The sequence below is a fragment of the Priapulus caudatus genome, unplaced genomic scaffold (genome assembly GCF_000485595.1).
Source record: "Priapulus caudatus unplaced genomic scaffold, Priapulus_caudatus-5.0.1 Scaffold1034, whole genome shotgun sequence".
NCBI lineage: Eukaryota > Metazoa > Priapulida > Priapulimorpha > Priapulimorphida > Priapulidae > Priapulus > Priapulus caudatus.
In genome coordinates, this window is record NW_014578095.1 from 11,099 (window position 1) to 21,144 (window position 10,046).

Here is a 10,046-nt window from a genome sequence, read left to right on the forward strand (position 1 = left end):
TAAGCATACAAGACTACAGATTGCAGAGTCGAACCCACAGCCTTAGTGAGTACTGGTTCTCTAGTATTGTATGAGAGTCTTCGTATACGTTTGCATATGTGTTTTAAACTTATTGAACGATAGCATTTTGTGTGTAAACCCCTTTGAGATATGGTATTGTGAGTGTAACAAACTCTTAATTATGATTAACGTAACACATTGGTTACGTATAGTCAATGTAAGTCAACGTTACGTAAAGCGAACGTGTACCGTGACATTAGCGCGTAGAGGCTTTATAGGCGATGGCTCTGTACTACTCAGTAGAGAACCTAATAGAACGACTTTGTTTGTTGTACGTTACACTCTGTGTTTGATCATACGTTCCTTCTACCCTCTGTCTATAAATCTTGGCACCCTAAGAGCGGTCTACAAGCTTGTGGACTCCACGCCGTAAACACCGTACCAGTAAAATCCAACAACTACGTTACCTATGTCCACTTGGTGTGAGTGACATACGAATTTGCAGTAACCTGTTGCTCAATTCTAGCTATACTATCTGCTGAAGCTAAGAGCACGAGATTGTATGACCACTATGCATGGCTACAATGATATACATGCTTTACTGATCAGAAGCGCAAGACCGTTATCACATATAGGGCCTCAGATGCATCTGACCTGCTTATTACTAGTCAGAGGACATCATTCTGGGCGTTCACTTGACAGAAGTGGCACAACTGCGGTGATGCCAGTAATACTGGTAAACTATGAGTAGATGATGAATAGTTGTCAGCTGCATAGGTCCCAAAGTGATATAAAAGTCTCAGCACCACGTTTTAGACTTGCGAGAGTAGCCATAAGCAGCCCTTCATTTGGTCAAGCCAGTTTGAAGCAGGTCTACATCCGACCTATCCCAAGTCTACGTAATATATGTCCTTGTATGCTCGAAACCGCATATTGCTCCTGAGAGTCTGTTGACTACTCACTCTGAACCTGTCGGAGTTCGAATAGCTGGCTGAGCCGAGACTCAGTATTCCCTTGACCCACTATCTGAGGAAGAGAGCCTTAGTCTGACGTCATAACGTGAGTTGAGCATCTTACTCGACATCCAATTATCTAATCTGCACACAACCTTTGTGAGTTAACTGTCACTTGAATCACTCAATTCAACCGCCTCGCGTCCGGCTATGACCCTATTGGCCATCAATGCTATTGTCCGTTCGTCTGACATTATACAGCAATTTTGCCAACTGTCAGGACTAATGAACTATCACGCGAGATTAGGCATCGTCCAACGCCGCGCTATAGCAGTCCGAATGCTCCGAAGAACGCGTAGGTCTTCACATCCTAATGCTTTCTGGACATGGCCTGTCATTGGAGAGACTTCTTACGCCATTTATCTGGGCAGATCATCGTGACTCTATTGAACGACAATATGAGCTGGTTGACACCAGAGAGATCGGTACGGGATAGCAGAACGCATATACTCACTGCGTCTGATGCCCTAAACCGGATCTTCCGGACATTATAGTGTTCTCGATTAGAGAAACTCTGTCAAGAGTTTATTGCACCACGCAACACGCAAGTGACATTAGAATTTATAAGTGTCCACGGTCTCATATCTACCAGCTGCAGTAAACCATAATAAAAACATCCCGAAGAAAACAGCAAATAAACCAGGGAAATTTCTGCTTGAAACTGTCTGCACGTTGGTTTGTACAGAGATTATATAGTGTAGTTGAGACGAAACTGCCAAGAGCTTGGCCAGCGAGAATATGCCGGATCCCAAAAACTCACAATATAACCCTTTACTGCCAACCGCGGGATATTCCCGCGGTTTTTACTTCCGGTATTTTCTCTTGAATAAAACGCTCAATTCAGTGCAGTTTTGACGTCATATCCTGCAGCTTTGTTCTCTCAACAGTTTTCGCGAAATTTCCCTGGTTTATTTGCTGTTTTCTTCGGATTTTTTTTGTTTACCTGCAGTTATGAATGTTGGTAAGTTTTATGGAACTAGGCCACAGAGATATTTTCGACATTTGAGGCATATTGTCTCAAATAATGTTCCAGATAATGGAAATCAAAGTGACACGGTTGAATCCGACTGTGGTGAGGATAGTAGGACAGTGGCAAATGCTAGTAACGACGACAGCCAAATTGATGAGGGTGAATTGAGTGATTCAAGTGACAGTAACTCACAATGTAGTGATAATGATAGTAGTGATGATATAACGAATGTCAAACGGAGGACCCATGATGGTAGCCGTATTCAAGTGAGTAGTCCACAGATGGTATCTGAGTACAACAATTACATGGGTGGTGTAGACCTGCTTGACCAGATGAAAGGCTGCTATGGCTACTCTCGCAAGTCTAAACGCTGGTGGCTGAGACTTTTATATCACTTTGTGGACCTTGCAGTGACAAACTCATTCATCATCTACCTCCATAGTTACCAGTATTACTGGCATCCACCGATGTTGTATCGTCCCAAAAAACAGCTGATCTATCGCTGTGAACTGATTGACCAGCTAGTAAATCATTTTACTAGCAGAAAGCAAATTGGCAAAACAGTTACTCCAATTGTGTCACTCACACCAAGTGGACATAACGTGTGTGATTTACGTACGTTTGGGATCAAAGCTGGGCGGTGTGAGCAGTGCAGCAAAGGGAAGAACAAAAGTAGAAAACGCAAAGAAACACAGTTTGGGTGCCCAAAATGTCAAAAAAGGCTGTGTCCAACTGAGTGCTGGGCATCGTTTCACAGACAGCTGCTGCCAGATTAGTGAAACAACCCAGTGTTAGTATTGTGACAGATTTTATGTAGTCATTCATGAATATTCGCCTGTATAAAACATGTTTGTTATTTTATTATTGTTTTTGTTATGACACTTATCTGACAACAACTGGTTCACTTGCAACCTATCAGTATTGTGGAATCACTTTCAAACTAACTTTGTCCTAACTTTTGTAACTATAGCAAAAATACCATAATCTATAGTGCAAGAGACAGAAAACGCTTCATTTCCATTGTTTTTCAAAAACAATGCTGGCAGTCAAAGGGTTAAAGAGGATGATTCTGATTTGTTACATAGAGGGTTAGGGTTAGGGTTAGGGGGAGAATTTACGTAACATTCAGGACATTCTAGTGTCTGTCCTTTTACGTGAATATTTGGTGTAGGCTGTCCAGTTTACGTGATTATATGACTATGTTTTATTGATTTAAGTGAAAAGTTTCTAATTTAAGATCAAATTTATTTGACACAAAGGGAAGGCTACGTAAAGTGTGCCCTCCTTTCAAACAGTAATATATTTTATGAAGTTTACATTCTGGATATTCTCAAATCTGCCCCATTTACGTGAATTACTTACTCAGCCTCTCCTTCACTTTTCTCGTATTTTTATGCCCTCGCTCGACAATTTGTTGTGGGTATATATACTGTTTTACTCAGTGTCCGTCTGTTGATCAGACGTTAAACACCAATTAACTCCATCCATCTATTAACTTTCTCGTTTCCATGCGATAACTTCATTATATATCATCAGATTCCAATGACAGCTGAGTGAGTGAGTGAAGTGGTGTTTACTGTCCGATTAACACATTATTTGGTGGAGGAAACCGGCAAGTAACTGGCAACTTTGTAGTCTGCGACCTTAACCACTGAGCCACTGCAGCCCCCTCAATGACAGCTGATGATTTGCATGTACAACTATGCAATCTGATTGGTTGATATGATTTTTCAGGCATGCATGTCACATCATGAAGACTTTTAAAGTTGTCCTGCAAAATATATCTTCTGAAAGGGAAAACCATGCCACATATATGAGGGATTGGCGATCCAAAATGAGTACAGAACAAAAAAGACAAATTCTAACCAGTCAAAATTGAGAATGAAAAAATACAGAGAGAAAGAAATTGGAAAAAACTAATATTACACTGACTCCAAGAACCAGACAAGAAGACAAAAAAGAAGAAGAATTTTTGCATTAAGCGGGGGACACACCATGCGAAATTCGCATGGTATAAGCATAGATATATACAACACATATATATGTGTTGTATATATCTATGGTATAAGCGTATAAGAAAGCGTGGCCGATGATAATCAGGGTGGGCTCAGGTCAGTGATACATGTACATAAACGTGATGTTATACATTGTATCACGCAAGCCAAGCAAGCAATTTTATTCTCTCATGACTTTAAATAGTACCCCCTTTTAATAAGGAGGAACATAGGTACCGGGAAACATAGGTACCGGGAAACATAGGTACCGGGAAACATAGGTACCGGGAATTATCTATCGTGACTCTATATCGACGCAACCTGTTACTACCCCTATAACAAACGGGTGCCACTAGCGCACTCACTAAACCGAGAGCCTGCGGTAGCGGGAGCTAAAGCACTCACTTAGAACATGATATTCAATAATGTATTCCATGTGACATTGTATGTTAGTATTTTGCATCTACTATTAGTATTATGATCATCTATTACGTACTTGTTTAATTATTTTCTATCATGGTGGCTAGCTCAATGAAAGTTGATAACCTAAATGTACTTCAATACCATACCATAGGTCTTTAAAAGAATATTTGCATAGCTAAGTAAAACGACTGCATTTATTATATAGATATATATAATATGTACTAATACCTTGCATGTTATTATTTTATGTCCATCAATGGTGCTAGTGCTACTTCTGAAACATATAATGTACTTATCATATAACCGTTATAATGAACAGTTAATATTTGAATTTCATAAGTGGCCATGTGTGTGTGTGTGTGTGTGCGTGCGTGTGTGCGTGTGTGTGTTTGTGTGCGTGCGTCAGCGAAAAAAATACACGGGAGCAGCGAGCAATTTCGCTCCCGTCAGCTTCCAAAGCGCTCTGGTAACAACAATTACGAGAGCAAAAATTTTGGAAGATACGAGAAAAAATTGCTCCCGTGCCGCTGGCAGCGTTCAAAATTAGTTCCGCCCCGGAGGCCCGAGCCCACCAAGTTTTTGCTCGGGCCACCATCTCTACGAAACTCCCGGTCCTCCTGACAGGCACTTTTTCCCCTCATATTACGCTGAAAGACTACGGTTAGGGCAACGGCAGTAAACAGACTTGTAAATGGGAGCGCATAATACAACCCGTTCCTCCACGTAGACTGTGTATCCAAAACATCTAGAGCTGCATGAACTCCCTCAACGCATGATTCGCCACACGAACAAAAACTCGCGACAGTCTAAAAAATCGATTGTGGCATCGCCGGCATGTAGTGCAGCCCAGTGTTTTTATGACCGCATAACAATAAGATTTTATATCGCAGGGGTTATCGTGGGGAGTGAAGGCACGCCAGTGACACCTGACACGCACGTAATCAAAGCTGTTGACACTTTAGCTGCGGTGCCCGAGTAGACTCGGGCTGACAGACCTAGCAAGTTGCGGCACCTATTGGCTCAATATTAAACTAGATAGGCACTTGTAAACTACATATTGCCGTAGTAGGAGCCACCGTTGTTTATTTTTGTGCAGTTCCTGGAAAAATATATCGTCAGTGCCTGGTAGTAATAGATTGTGAAATACTGAGTACAAAATGCTGCGTCATTATTCAACATGGCGGCTCCCAGTTGGCGAGGAGGACGTGCACTAACTGATGAGAGTATCAGAGAATTGTTTGCAGACAGCGATTCGGAAGGTGATTTATTACATGACAATGATAGTACAAATGATAGTTCAGAAATATCAGATCATGTTGACTCTGAAAACGATACTGAACGCCCTGAAAGTGAGTCTGACATGGATGCACCAGCTCCACTGCCACTGCCAGTGACAGCGCCTAGGAGGAGAGGACGTGCTCGTGGTAGAGGCAGTAGAGGTCAGAGGCCGTGGACGTGGACGAGGTCAAGTGGCTCCTGCTGGACCTGCCCGTGTTGATCCTGATGCAGGATGGAGTAGTGCCAATGTGCAGCCAAATGTTGGTGATTTTACAGGTCAACCAGGACTGAACGTAAATATGGCCAGTACTGAACCAATAGATTATGTAAGACTTTTTATCACTGATGAACTCATAGATATTTTAGTTGAAGAAACCAACCTGTATGCCATTCAATATATCAGAGATAACCAGCTGAAGGCTAAGTCCAGGGTGCGCAAGTGGGATAAAATTACTGCTACAGAAATGTGGAGATTTTTGTCGCTAGTGTTTCTTACGGGGATAATAAAGAAACCAACCATAAATATGTATTGGTTTAAAGACCCAATGCTGGCAACTCCACACTTCAATACAGTTATGAGCCGTGATCGCTTTCTTCTCATTCTACAATTTTTTCACTGTAATGACAACGAATGACGACGCTAATCATCATGACCGCTTGTACAAAGTGTGCCGTGTTGTACGATTTACTTGTACGTAAATTGTGGAGATATATACACCTGATGAACACTTGTCACTTGACGAAGGCATGCTAAAATGGCGTGGGAGATTGATCTTTCGAGTATATAACCCCCCGAAAACCAGAAAAGTATGGGATGAAGGCTTATATTGTCAGCGACTCTGTAACGGCTTACTGTAGCTTACAGTCTGCTACTGTGGACCTGGCCGCGACATACAACAATTTGTGATGATTACTAAGTCCTTTGTAATCATAAAAACTACAAAGTTTAAACGTGGACAATTTTACAACAGTAGAAAAGTTAGCAGGCATCTTCTAGATTCGTCAGACCACACCTGTGGAACAGTTCGCATAAACGTTGGTCTTCACAAAGCGCTGATTGAGAAGGCGCCAATCTAAGTCGGTGATGTTGCATCTAGTCAGAAAGATGGCATTGTGTTTTGATGTGGCAAGACAAAAGATATTGAAGATGGTTCCCCATTCATGATGCAAGCATGTCAGACGTCTGCAAAGTCAAAGATGGTCAGCCAGTTAGAAAACCAAAATGCTACTCCGATACAATAGATATATGTCTGGTAGATGCACTCTGGATCAGATGTCAGGATACTATCCATGTACACAAAAGACAAATAAGTGGACAAAGAATGCTGGTGTTTCATATAGCTCCTCGACACTAACGGTTTTCGATGCCCGGGACAAGTGAATGTCTATGTCGGACAAGTTATTCTCTTGCCTAGTTGCCCGATCGGACAACTGAAAAGTTCTAGTGTTTAATTTCTTAACATCCTCTGAGCCAGGGCGCTATCGCACCACATTCTCACTTCAAAACGTTTTCAAGGTCCTGAAAAAACAGCCCCGAAACACCACTGTTACCATTTACAGATTTATCAGAGCGGCAGCGCGTACTCTCCCTGGCTGGGCGGCATTGATTTATGTACTGTGCGGGGGTACAATTGTTTATAAGTCGGTTGGGGCTATTTCATTACTGAATATGTAGGGGGTGGCATCGCTGGATGAGAGAATGACAGGCAAAACCTTTCCCTGTGATTGAGGAAAAAGCTGCAATCGTTAATGACACACAATGGGCGTGCCAGCATGCAAAATACGTGTGAATTTCATTACGATTTTACATGTACTGTATTACTCGTGTATAAGTATTGTACGACCAAAAATCAGTAAATGTCCACATCTGTAACGCATGGCTCCATATCTGTATCTAGACGAGTGGCGATGCCGGACACAGTAAAAATGACAGTAATTAATTACAATAAGCGCTGCGTTCATGCTGCGCTCTAACGCAATAACCGCTCATACAGAGTCGAAGCTGCCGCCAACGACTGACAGGAATTGGATTACGGTGAGATGTGTTGATGAGATGATGATGATGATGATGTGATGATGTGATGATGATGAGAGTGCCTGATGATGATGTTGATTAAAGCCGATGCAGTGCCGACGTTTATAGGGTAATTAAATTGCAACAAAGCGCCGTGTTGATGCTATGCTCACATTGTGACAGCAATGGATTTGCGATGATGATATGACGACGATGCCACGCCAGTAAACGAATTACGAGACAGTAAATGACACAAGAGGCGCTGTGTCGATGCTATTGTGTCGATGCGAGGCCGACATTATAACAGTAATTAAATTGCAATAAGCGCTGCGTTGATGCTCTGCTGACATTGTGACAGCAATTGGAGTGCGGCGATGAATACCGATAATACGACAGCATTCATCGACACTCGGATGTTATAGAGGCGATTGAGTCGAAAGGGCATCAGGTCGAAGAGGCGACGACGATAATATGCCGAAATGCAAAGGGCATCAGTCGAAGAAGTGACGACGATAGTATGCCGACGTTATGACAGTGATTGAATTACAAAAGGCGCTGTCAGTGCGTATATATGAAGGGTTCATAACGTCAACACATTGAGTTTATAACGGCAATTGAATCACAAAAGGCGCTGTCAGTGCGATGATATGACGGCGTTCATAACGCCGGCACTTTGTACATCAAAAGGCGCCGCGACGAGGCGCCGTGCTAGTAATTGAATTATGACAAATGCGTGGCGATGACAGTGATGCACTTTGTACATCAAAAGGCGCCGCGACGAGCGCCGTGCTAGTAAATTGAATTATAACAATGCTGATGCGATGACAGTGATTGGAACACAAAGGGCGCTGTGTCGATGAGTTGTTGTGACAGTAATTAAATGCGGCAAAGGGTTTATTTGTGAACGCGCATGCGCGGCGCATGCGTAGTTCGCGGTCGGGCCTGGTAATAAGCGGAGCGCAAGAAATCGGGGGATTGCTCCTCAACCAGCGACAGACAGGGCACGACCGCGACAGCACGTAGTAACGAATCTTGCCATTAAACTTCGAATGCATGGTACACTGGCTCTCTCTCATTATGGCTTTGACTTTACGTAGTAGCATTGCAGAACACTCACACTATTTGTAGACTGCTAAACACAGCGTCACAGTATAATTCATGTATATTATAAGTCTCACCCCATATTTTGCATTGAACAATGGTACAACATTGGTACATTAACAAGATTTCTTAGCCTCGTCTAAAGTCACACCCCTGATTTTTTTTAATTGAAGTGTTGTACAAAAAGCGCGGTTTATACACAAGTAAATACGGCATATATATACTGTAACTGTGAATACACACGCACGCACGCATGCAAACGCACGTACACATGCCTAGGTATGTGCGAGCCTATATGCACGCAGGGAATACTGGCAAAAATGTCAGTAGTAATAAAATTTATATAATATTATATATATTATAGTTATATATGTATATATATCTATTATGTATCTATTTATATAATATAGGATCTCTATATTATACACCCTGTAATATGATATGCACTGAACAAAAGAGGCATTAACGGCTCGTACATCGACAAAGTAAATTTTGGACAAGTAAAAATCAAAATTCGGACAAGTAAAAATTGCTCTTGTTGCCGCATCGGACAACCAGATCTGAAATAAGCGTCGAGGCCTGCATATGCTGCACCTTGGTGTAGTCAATGGTTTCATCCTGTCTGCAGATGAATCTGATCTAAGCATGCGAACATGCTTGACTTTCTTCTCAGTGTAGTTGCGTCAAATGATTGAGCTTGGGGGTGGTCATAATGTTGACTCTGACAGTTAGATATGTCCCCTAGACTTCAAGACAAAATAACACCGCACAAATTCTGCTGCACCCAACCCTCAAGGTGAAACACATTCAATATTGTTGCGAACATTGTTCCTTCTCTGGTGTCTACAACTTGTCAATCAAACTGTCATGTGACGCAGTTTAAATCCATTTGGAAGTCAAGTCATCGTATCTGTCCCGGTTTCGTGTGTTACGGTAATGTAACCTTATGACCCGGTGTGAAGGGCTGTTTTGACTAAAACTATGTTAATGTATGCATACGTCATCAACATACGGGCAACTTCAACTCGTGCAATTCACTTTCACAACGCGATGTTGTGGAAGCGGATAGACACACGTGTTATTGGAATCTGTCCCAGTGTTGCGTGAATTGGTAAGTTACTTAACAATGATTGTGATCCTAAAATCTTGGATAGTCGTCATGCTAGCGTGTTGTTTGACTCTAATTAATGGGCTATTTTCTGTAACAACTGTACATGAAGTGTTTCGATGTTTTGTCAATCGGAAAGAATAAA